The 11,792-nt window shown below is 47.2% G+C and overlaps 1 long non-coding RNA gene across 1 annotated transcript; it reads left to right on the forward strand.

The window, feature by feature from the left end:
• Nucleotides 1-2,665: 2,665 nt before the first annotated feature.
• On the forward strand, nucleotides 2,666-3,509 carry LOC113462150. Its single transcript, XR_003384356.2, has 2 exons — nucleotides 2,666-3,130; nucleotides 3,388-3,509. It is a non-coding gene; the product is annotated as an uncharacterized LOC113462150 (long non-coding RNA).
• Nucleotides 3,510-11,792: the final 8,283 nt, after the last annotated feature.

The raw sequence follows: 11,792 nt of genomic DNA on the forward strand, positions 1-11,792 counted from the left end.
GCTCCGTCACCCAATGCCACGTCGAAGCCCAATGTCGGCTCTGCTATGAGACCGATCTGTTTGACGAGCCTCTCATCCAAAAAATTGTGGGTGCTGCCCGTATCTATGAGGATACGCACCACACGTCTTTTGATCATGCCGTCCACGCGTAGCGTTTTTGGTGTCGCCGATCCAGAGTAGGCATGCAATGAAATCTGAGGTGGCACGTCCTCTTCCTTGGCCTCTAAATCTTGGGGCTCATCCTCAGCAACCTCATCACCATCTTCAGCCACGGCCTCGTCCTCCAATCCGTCGATCAACATCACCGCTCCGACGGGCCGCGCACACCGGTGTCCCGGTGTAAATTTCTCGTCGCAGCGGAAACATAGGTCTTTTGCTCGATGTTCCTCCACTTGTGCTGGTGTCAAGGTCCTCCCGGGTGGACGCTCAACCCTCTTGACGTCACCTGACAAGCGAAGAGGGGTCCTCGGCCCTGTGTTGGCTGCTGCAACCGTCGGCGCTCTTGGCTGGCCGATGGAGCCCCCTGCGGTTTGGCCGGCCCGGGGGTTGATCCAGCTGCCCCGTGCCGCTGATCGAGTGGTCTTGATCTTCTCTTCCACCATTAGGGCCAAGGCAAAGGCATCCTCCAGAGATTGTGGCCGCAAAGTCCTCACCTCGGCTTGAATGTCGACACGAAGTCCTCCGAGGTATACGCTTTTCAGCGCGGAGTCGCTCCACCCCACCACTTGGTTGCTGATCCTCTCAAACTCCTCTTGAAAGGCTCTAACAATAGTCTTTTGGGTGACCCTTGATAGCATAGACTGGAAGTCATCGTACTCGGTAGGGCCGAAACGCCGACAAATTGCTGCAGAAAAATCCTCCCAACCGTTGAAAGGTCGGGCTCGGTCGGCGGTTTGAAACCATCGCAGGGCGGTCTCTTCTAGGTGAAAAGATGAGATCAATACCTTTTGGTCCTCCGCTGTGCCATGGTAGTGAAAGAACCGCTCAGCTCGATACACCCAATCGAGAGGATCGCCGTCTTTAAATTTGGGAAATTTCAGCCTAAGAGTCAGTCCGCGATTTCCTCCCTCTCGATCTCCATTACGGTCCCGATCTCGTTCATATCCTCGGCGTGGGTACTCTCCCACACGCTGGTTCCTCATCTGAAAATTCTGGATGGGATCATCCTCCATATCCGACCCGTCGTCGATGCCAATCGGGCTCATCCCCCGAGCCCTAGCGCGTGCGCCAATCGGTATGAGCTCGGGTCGAGGTCTAGGTCGATCTTCTCCTTGGTCCAGCCGCATCTCCTCTGGTGGGTTGGGAAGGAGAGGCTCACGAGGAGGGGGTCCCCTCCGTCCTGGTCGTCCACGGGTAGGGGCCGGAGATTCCACCCGGGTCCGACGCGGAGCTCCCCCCAGTGGAGTTTCTTGCCGCTGATTTAGCAATAGTTGCAACATCATCTCGATATGGCGTTGCATGGTATCCATCTTCTCCATCAATTGTTGTTGGCTCTGCTGCATAGTTGTTTGATTCCCACGCAAGAACTCCAAGAGACGGTCGGTGGAATCAAGATCGGGTCTCAGGTCCGCCGAGGCCGCGGGTGATCGCGAGCCTTCTTGATGTGGGTCGATGCCCTTTGAAGATGCCGCTTCTTGCTGCTTCGAGGTTGTAGAGCGGGTGTTCACCATCTTCCAAGGCCAAGGATTGAACTGCTCTGATACCAAATTGATGCGATCCGATAGAATTTGATCCGTATCTCAAGATTCTTGACTCTTCTTGATTTCTGGAAGGGTAGTTCCGACCTGATTGCAGACATAATTTCTGAAGATCCGTCCGTCAGATTGATCTCAATTTTGGATATCTCCGCGTTAGCTTTCCAGCGGTAGGTCGTGGGTCTAGAGATGATGTCGGAATCTTGAGATATCAGCCTCCGACTGATGACTGCATAGGAAAGGACGGGCTGAAAATCCGACGGGATGGAGTTGTTTGTAGAGGCTGGAAGGGATCAAGGAGGAGAGGAAGAAGAGGGAGAAGGTGGCTGGCCTCTCGGGACAGAGGTGGTGCAGCCGGATGAAGGAGGGGGCGGCGGCCTTGGACGGCGGCCTAGGGAGAGGGGGAAGGCGTCGCAAGAAGAGAAGAGAGAAGGGAAGAGAGCTAGGGCAAAAGCCTTTCAATTAATTTTTGCATACTGAAATAGGTGCTCACCACATCTATTTATAGGTGGCTACCTGACCCCTTAACTTGACTTGATCTAATTGAATTCAAGAAACAACTAAACCCAAAGCGACTCTAATAAAGGCCAAGTCGGCTAACCAGAGCAAGGCTATGCTGAAATAAAATTAGCATCAAGGACTCAAAAGCAAAAATAACCAAATGATTAAGTCCGAGGCGGTCTAGTGGATCCAACCGCATCACTCCACCACGCTTCCCTTAACCTTGTCCTCAAGGTCGGAAGTCAGGGAAACGATCAAGTATCTCAGTCTCAAACTCCCATGTGGCCTGGTCTGATGCTCTCCCCAGCCACTCCACTAGTATCTGGGTTTCCAGTCGTCCTTTTACTCGTATTCTGCGCTTCGCCAGCACTCGAACTGGCTCCACTACCTCGTCCTCCGGTGGCTCATGTATGATTGGGCCGACAGATGTCTTGGGTCCAAGCCGGGCCCTCATGTATAATCTTATGTTATTCAATATAGCTATTTGATAGTTTCTTTTGCTAGATTCTTTTTTTGCACAGTTTGCTATTGTAAGTTTGTAACTTTGGGACAAAGCAAGAAAATTCATCTGGAGATTGCCAAGCAAAAGGAAATTCATCTTGATGTATGCAATGCTGTTTTTATTTTTATTCAATTATAGTTTAATAGCCATCACCGGAGGGACAAGAGGTGAAGATATTAGGTGTTCAGTTGGTCTGATGATCTGGGTCTGTGATTCTTAGTTGTAGTTCTATTGGCCTGGCTTTGTTTGTTAGGGATGCATGGAGTTGGTGTAGGCAACTGGTACTTGATATTCTTGGTTGTATGCAATGCTGTTCAGCTCTTTGCTATTGCTCTCTTGTGCCCGATATGAACTTAAATTGTGATTTGAAGTTGGTGCAGGCAACTGTTACTTGATCTGTTCGATCACATAACTTTTGTCTCCTTATATTGAGGTACCAAACTCTTTTCTCTCCTTATCTTTTCATTAATTTTCTGCCATATGTTATCGCAACTTTTCTGCGATACGGGCTCTTTGATTTGTATTAATCAAGTTGTATTAATGAACTTTTTTGCGATACAGGCTCTTTTCTGCGATACGCTGCTGCTTTCCGGGTTATAGAAATATCGTGTTTTAGCGGCCACATTTTTGTCAGTGTTTATATTCTTGTGATTGAAAACTGACTATCTGTTTCCTTCACCATTGCTATAGTAAGTTACAGAGTGATGTTTTGAGGGAAGCAATCTCTCAGATTGCAAATGATTCTTAGGAGAAGAAGCGCAATTTTACTGAAACCATTGAGCTACAAATTGGTCTGAAAAACTATGACCCCCCAAAAGATAAGCATTTCAGTAGATCTTATGTTTACCTAATATAATTTTTAATGGCAAACATCATACAAATAACTTGCCCAATGCATTTGAATTCAGGGCCTGATTGTTCTTCTATTGGCTATGGAGAGGCAGAGGAACTTGGACCTTTCTTAATACAAAAAGGTGTGCCAGAGCTCAAATTCAACAAGCATTCTTGGAACCAAAGGAATTGCGACTCATCACTTGCCTATAGGCCCTATACTGGTAAGCTCATCACTTGTAAGCTCAGAAATACATATTATTGATTTAAAAAACTTAGGGACAAGATCATTAAACTGCATCTGCAATATATCTGTTGATCAACAATGTATGAAGAAAGATGAAAACATCTAGTAGCTCATTTTTCATTAATTACAATTTGCAGCAACAAAATATTATACTAAATTACTAATGCTTGATTATGTCTTCTGCAGATAGAGAAAATAGGGCTTGACTATATGGATGTTGAAGCACTAAAAAAATGAACAAAAACAAGAAGCTGGTCAAAAAGCTTGCTAAGAAGTACCATGCTTTCCTAGCATCAGAGGCGATCATGTATATTGACATTAGTTCTATGTGAAGCATATTTTCTTTTCGGGCTATTCCATATGTAAATTTGAATGATTTGACTTGTATTCCTTGTCTTTGTAAAGATTAAATATTTTTTTGAATATTGCTGGTATTAGATGAATGAATAAATAACTTGTATTCCTTATGTTCATCTTTTTGTAAAGATTGAATGCTTTTTTAATGTCAATGATGTTGGGACAAGATTTTTGTAATGTTTTCTAAATTTACCTTCTTTTTATTCTTGTGTTGCTTAATGTATAAAACATGTTGGGTCGGATTGGGTTGGGCTAAGGTCTAAGGCTAAGAGCTTAAGTGGTTAGTGGTTATCAATTTATTAAACATGTTTGGTTGGGCAGGTTAAATAGGTCCAAACAGGTTAAATGGGTCGGGTTGGGCAGGTTAAACAGGTTTAAACAGGTTAAACGGGTCGGGTTGGGCAAATAGGTTAAACAGGTCGGGTCGAGTTACCTATTTAATAAATAAGTCGGGTTCAGGTTGTAATTTCAGGTCAGGTTCAGATTTATGATTTTCTGACCCGACCTGTTTATATCTGACCCGACCCGATTGCCACCCCTAATCCAAGTTACCTTTGGTTCTATGAACAACAGTCCTAAACTTTGCCTTGCACTATTTTTCAAACACACAATGCTCGCAAAAGTCTAGTTTTCCAATTTTTTGACCACCCAGCAAGCCATGTTTGCTCAGCACAGCCATACCCCTCTCACTCATATGCCCCAGTCGCATATGCCATTACTGTATAGTAACTGAATCTGAAATATATAATGATACTGCAGCAGCTCCACCTGTAATTATACGGCCATGTAGTAAATAGAGGCCATTCTTCATCCTTCCCTTCATCACCACAAGTGCACCCTTTGAGATCTTCATAACTCCACCTTCACCCTTATAACTACAGCCATTGGAGTCAAGTGTACCCAAGGAAATTAGGTTCTTTTTAAGCTCTAGAACATGACATTAGCCCAAGTTCTCACCATGCCATCATACATCTTGATTTTCAGTAACCCTATCCCAACAACCTTACAGGCCACATTGTTTCTCATAAGAACTTTGCCTCCATTAATTATTTTATAGGTGGCAAACCAATTCCTAATGGGACACGTGTGATAGGAGCATCCCGAATCAAGAATCCACTCACTGCTCACGATATCAACAGTAACAGAGAGAACATCAGCACTATTAGACTCTTCCTTTGCATAACTGGCAGCATTACCAGAATCAGATTTTTTCCTTCCCTTTTTTCCTTTCCTCTACGCTCTGGACAATCTCTTCTCATGTGCCCTTTCTTGTGACAGTGGAAACATTTAAATTTTCTGGTCTTAGACTTATTACCTGGACCCTATTACCTGGACCCCTATTACCTGGACCCTTTTCTTTTACTCTTCCCCTTACAAACAAACCCTCACCTGAACTTTCTTCTCTACTCTCAAACACCCTTCTTTTCAACTCTTTAGAGTTTAGGGCTGCCTTAACATCCTCCATGAATAGGCTATCTCTACCATATATCATGGTATCAACAAAGTGCTCATATGAGGGCGGCAAAGAATACATCAGAATAATAACTTTTTCCTCATCATCAATTTTCATGTCAATATTTTTCAGTTCAAGAATAGTTCTATTAAACTCGTCAAGGAAATCTTTTATAGACATACCTTCTTGCATCTGGACCGTGAGCAATCGTTTCTTCAGATACAAACCATTCGTAAGGGATTTCATCAGATAGAGACTTTCCAATCTTTTCCATACTTCAGCAGTAGTTTTCAGATCTGCAACTTCACACAACACCTCATTGCTTAGGCACAAAATAATCGCGCTATTTGCCTTAGCAAGCAGATCTTGTTTCTTACCTTCGCTCATGGTCACGGGTAATGCATGCAGTTCTACCCTCCAGTACCTTCACAAGACCTTGTTGAACCAGCAGTGCCCGCATCTTCACACGCCACATGCTAAAATCGTTTCTTCCATCGAACTTCTCTACTTTGTATTTCGTTGCCATCGCAAAATAGGCTTCAATCAAGGTTAATCCAGCTCTGATACCAATTTGTTGAGGAAGATCTGAATCAAAACCTTCAAGACAACAAGTATATCACGAAGCAAGAAAGGAAAAAGTAGATCACACACAATATTTACGTGGTTCGGCAAGATTTGCCTACGTCCACGGTGACACTACAATAATAAAGTGTTCTCACGACTCTATATTGCCGACGCTAAATAAAAGCGTCGGCAATTTTTTTTTTTTCCGATAGTAACCGCCGATGCTTGTAAAGAGTGTCGGTAAAAAAATCATTACCGACGCTTATAAGCGTCGACATAGGTAAAAATACGACGACGCTTATAAGCATCGTCGGACTTCACTCCTCGCACCACAAAACCTAATCGATCCCCTCCCTCCACAGCCCACAGCCCTAAATCCCTAAGTCACGGCGACCGACCTCTTCCGTCCTCAGCCCTTTTCACCGATCTCCACCGCATCTCCTTCCCCTCCTCCCCTCTCTGTTGGCCTCCTCTTTGTGGACGACTTCCTCCTCCTCCGCCGCAGAGCACTCATACGGCGTTTGAAGTTTGGAGCCGGCAAGGATTATCTTCTTCTCTTGCTTCGATCATAGGATCATATGATTATCTTCTTCTCTTTCAGAAGGAGAGAGCTCTGCCTGAAGATATTTATATATCTTTCTCTTTCTGTCTCCTTATTTTAGGAATGTTCATTCATTACTGTATTAATATTTTTCATTTCAGTGGATTGGAGCAATTGCATGCGATCTAGATCTACTGCTCTTCAGATCTCTTCGTTGGCTTAGAAATTTGGAAAAGTTATCAAAGGAAGACTTGCTCTCTTATCAGGTACTTGAGAACTCGTTTCCCTCTGTCCCTTTTTTAATCTCCGGTTTATGCTTTAGAATTCTTTGTAAATGTACAGATTCTGGCGTTTCCTTTGCTTTGTTAGCTTATTTTCTAAGTTTTGAGGTGGTAGTCTTGAAAATATATGGTTTCATTTGCTCTCTTACTTTTATTTCACTGAGTTTGTCCGATTAGATTATGCATTTGTTTTGCATAATTTAATAAAACTTAACAAGGTCTAGAGTCTAGACCATCATCCTAGACTAGGATCAGCAATGCGCCAGCCTAAGTCGAACAGGACCGTCCTAAAATTAATTTTTGGAAGTGGTCTCGCTCTAGTGTAATTAATGGGTTAAAAAGAAGCCGAGGGTAATTGCTTTTGACTGTGGATTTATATAACCCTCTATCCTGGCACAGGTAGTTTTCTGAGTAGAAAAAGGGAAAAGACATATGAATCAAGCCATTTTAAGATAGGGTATTGATAGGGTATTGAAAGGCTAGAATCAAGCCATTTTAAGATACTAGACTGATGCAACAAAGCTCAAATTGAAAGTGGGGGGAGCGACAACAAGCTTCCTCATTTGTCATGTAATACATATATATAGCTCTTAAATGTAGAACATAATAAATTATATATGTAGCTTAGAAACAAAATCTACAGCTAAGAAATTATACTCTAATGTCAGCCTCTCACTCTTCTTCTGCAACAGCAGGTAGCCCTTCTTTGAACCATGAATAGAGCCCTCCTTCCGGATGAAATACATTTTTATATCCATTCAGGACCAGCAAGTAGGCTACTATCAGAGATCTGCCACCCAAGTAGATGCATCAACTCAATAAAGTGATGAGATTCAATCCAAAGGAACAGCATATAATATAATACCAACAGCTATAATACAGCAACATGTGTGTTTGTTGCTTGCCAATATTAACATGCTGATAGTTGAGTACATAAAATGCATTGACACCATACATATTAATGTAAAAGTCAAGAACTTTTGTTCTTTGTAACATTAACTAGCCTTTCATTTGCATTAATCATTTGATGTGTGTGTGTGTTGGGGGGATGGGGGGTGCTGTTGAGAGAGATGGTAAATAAAACAGCCCACTATTCTAGAAGATTGTCTTCAAGTACTTTTGATTCACAAAAGCCATCATACAGCTTCTGCTTTTATTTTTCAGAAAAACTAGTTTTGATCCAATACCCTGGTTTGCTAAAATTTTGTCGACATTATCATTTTATGAAACCTAAAACATTACCATCATCATTGAAAGATGATAATGAAGAATTGCTAATATTGGTCCCAAGCTAAAACTTAAAATGCCGGATGAGTTGACATCTGATTTACGGCCAATCACAACTATAAAGAGAAGATGCTCAAACCATAAAATGAATCAGTCAGAATTTTTTTTTAATGCTAGATCATTCCCTAGAGACAACAACCACAAACTTCAGTAAAACCAAGGTGAGAAATGATTTTTTTTTTTTTTTGAAAATACAAATACCTTTACACCATTCTAGTATGAGTACATCCAATAGGTGAGAAATGATTTTCAATGAGATAATTCTGCCTTATCTTTATTAAGTTGTTCTTGTTACACAATTAGTTTTCTTTATAGATGTGCTTTCCATACATTTTTAAAATTTTTTGAGTATTATACAGGTTATATATGGAAATGCTACAATGAAATGCTTGAAGATATGGATCAGTACATTTATTTTTTCCATGTCATATATTATCATTAAGTCATCGTAGAGTCCTTAAATATGAATATAAAAGCAAAGTGCAGAAAGTATTATTCATAGATACTGTTGCTGGTGGTCCAAACCGAGAACGATTGGCACAGCGGTGTGAACGGGGTTCCGTTTGAGTTGCCTTGGTTGGTGTTGATTGCGCTCCACCTTCCACCGGAAAACCTGCAAGCAAGCCTCGCACCACCACTGGGGTAGTGGGGGCCCTCCGACGATCAAGTCAGAGGAGATTGGAGGAGAAGGAGAGATAATAGTAGCAAGTAAGAGAATGCACTGGAAGTTCTTGCTTACCCCCCCTCCTCCCCCAGCCGCATATATACCAGGCTGGGGGGTCTTTCAGGGGGGTTCGTCATCGTGGGGCACGATGGAGCTGCCACTGACACGGCCGTTACAGGGCATCGTGGGGCAGCGCTGGGTACGGCCATGACAGGGCGTAGTGGAGCTCCGCCTTGTACGGCCGTTACAGGGGATCGTGGAGCAGCGCTAGATACAACCGTTGCAGGGAGTAGTGGAGCAGGAGGCTGCGGCGTGCCTCTGGGGAATAGCCTGTCGTTATCGAGAGATGTCCGACTCGGGGTCGGGCTGCGGAGACGAAGATATCCGACTCGGGGTCGGATCGCTGGATCAAGGGGCTGCCGACTCGGGGTCGGGCTGCGAAGACGAAGATGTCCGACTCGGGGTCGGATTGCTGGATCAAGGGGCAGCCGACTCGGGGTCGGGCTGCGGAGACGAAGATGTCCGACTCGGGGTCGGATTGCTGGATCAAGGGGCAGCCGACTCGGGGTCGGGCTGCGGAGACGAAGATGTCCGACTCGGGGTCGGATTGCTGGATCAAGGGGCTGCCATAGTCTTCCTGAGCGCGCGTGCCGGTCACGTGGGGCATGGTGGCTAAGTTCCCCCGTAACAGTAGCCCCCCACTTCCGAGCCCGGAACCAGAAGGGGAACGGGTGAAGGGAGTGATGCTTCGAGATTGCCGCCATCCCTCGGAGAGGCGCGCGCGCTTCGAGCTCCCCGCCTTCTTTATGGCGTATGGCGGTTGTTGCTGACCTGGCAGTCTGAGGATTTCGGCGGACATCCTTCCTTAATGGCGTCGATTTGCCTTTGGGGCGCGAGCGACCCTTCGGCAGCCAGGCATCCTCTGGCGTCACCGAGGCGTCGCCCACCTTTCCGCCTATTTAACCGGGGGCCCTCCTCCGTCCGTCTTTCTCTTTACAGACATCTTCGAGTTTCTCCTTTGCACTGCCGTCATCGCCGTCGGACTGTTCGTTTGCTCCTCCTTTGACGCTCTCGGAGCCGCTCTTCCTTCTTTTCCGGTGAGTTGCCCCATTCTTCAATTTAAGGCTCTCCATACTTTCTCCTTCTGTATTAGTGTACTCCAGTCGTTCCGGTCCTTTCCCCCTTCTTGACCCCGTCCTGACCGTAGATTCACTGGCCATTAGGGATGGGCGAAGTGAGAGCAGACCGCATTAAGTCGGAGCTGGTCGCCGAAGACCTAGATAGGTTCGTGGCTCGATACCACCTTCCCGAGGCCTGCAATGTTACGCTCCCGGGGCCTGAGGAGAGGATGTCCCATCCTCCTCCAGGGAAGGTTGCCATCAACGAGGGCATTCTTCAGGCCGGGTTCCGCTTTTCCCCCTCGGACTTAGTTGTGCAGGTGCTTCGGGGTTTAAGAGTGGCGCCGACGCAACTGGTGCCGAACTCATGGCGCGCCCTGACGGCCTTCCAGGTTCTCTGCCGCATGCACGAGGTTCCCGCCACCCTGAATGTCTTTTGGGAATGCTACGGCCTGAACGGCCACCCCCAGGACAGAGGGTGGTGGTGCTTTGCGGCGCGGCGAGGGTGTGGCCTCGTCAAGGAGGCTCCTTCCTCCATTCACGGCTGGAAGGAGCGTTTCTTTTTCATTGACGTAGATCCCTCTTGGGGAATCAGGGCAACCTGGGAGACGCCGATGAAGTCCCCGATTGGCCTATCGAGGTTGTCGAGGGAGGAATCCGATGGCGTCGCCGTCTTGAAGGGGTTGGTTGCCGAGGGCCGGCTCCCCCCGGTGGCTTGCCTTATTTCCGAGGGTACCTTGGTGAACGTCGGTCTGAGCTTGGTCCCCGCTGACCGTGAGCCCGCCACCATTTCTTTTTTAGCTCTTTTCTCCTCTTTCGTCTCGTTCTTTCCTTCAGTTTCTCAACCTCCGACCACCTCGTCCTTTTTGCAGAGATCGACGACGTCATGCGGTCGGACAAGGCAACGACTGTTGGTAGGACGTCCCTACTGGAAGCAGTCCGGAGGAAGAAACGAGCTCCTCCGAGCGGGGCCCCACCGGCGAAGAAGTCCCGCCAGCAGGTGACTCCGACGCCGACAGACGGGTCCGGACCCACTGATCAGGGGGACGCCGCGGGTGCGGACCGGCAGTTGACGCTGTATCAGCCCTCCGATGCTGAGACTACCGTTTCTCCGGAGGCATCACCCGGGCGCGCCCGAGATGGACGGGTCGGACGTGATCGGTCACCAGCCCAGCCTTCGACTCGGTCGGCTCCGGATGATACGAGGAGGGACGCGCCGAGGCCCCGGCCGAGCGGGACCCTGTCAATTCCAGGGGCGGTCCCCGCCCCGAGCATGGTCAGCATGACTCTTCCCCAAGCGATGGGTAAGGGTAAGGCTGCAGAACCACCGTCCGACTCCGGGGAGAAGTCGGGGTCGGCCTTCACTTTCGCCGGCGCCCGAAACCTCATCGAGACGGTGCTGCTGGAGAAGGACCGCAGGCGGGCCCGGGAGATGAGGGTCCCTGACGTTGGGGCCGCCAGCTGCGTCTGTCTCATGTCGGTGAGTGTTCTTTTGGTCGCTTTCATCATTTATAGGCTCTGTTGATCCCCGCCTGACGCCCTCGTTTTTCTTATCTCTTAGCTCGCCCAGTACATGATCCGCCTGGAGGAGTGCTACGAGGAACAGGCGAGGCTTCTGGCGAGGGCCGAGAGCCAACTGAAGGCAGTAAAGGAGGGAGGTCAGGCTGCGGCGGGGAGGACGACCAGGGACCTCGAGACGAGGCTCCAGGTGGCCGAAGAGCGGGCACTCGGCTTCGTCACCCTCGAGAAGCA

This window comes from Phoenix dactylifera, chromosome 2 (assembly GCF_009389715.1).
Source record: "Phoenix dactylifera cultivar Barhee BC4 chromosome 2, palm_55x_up_171113_PBpolish2nd_filt_p, whole genome shotgun sequence".
In the NCBI taxonomy this organism is placed as follows: domain Eukaryota; kingdom Viridiplantae; phylum Streptophyta; class Magnoliopsida; order Arecales; family Arecaceae; genus Phoenix; species Phoenix dactylifera.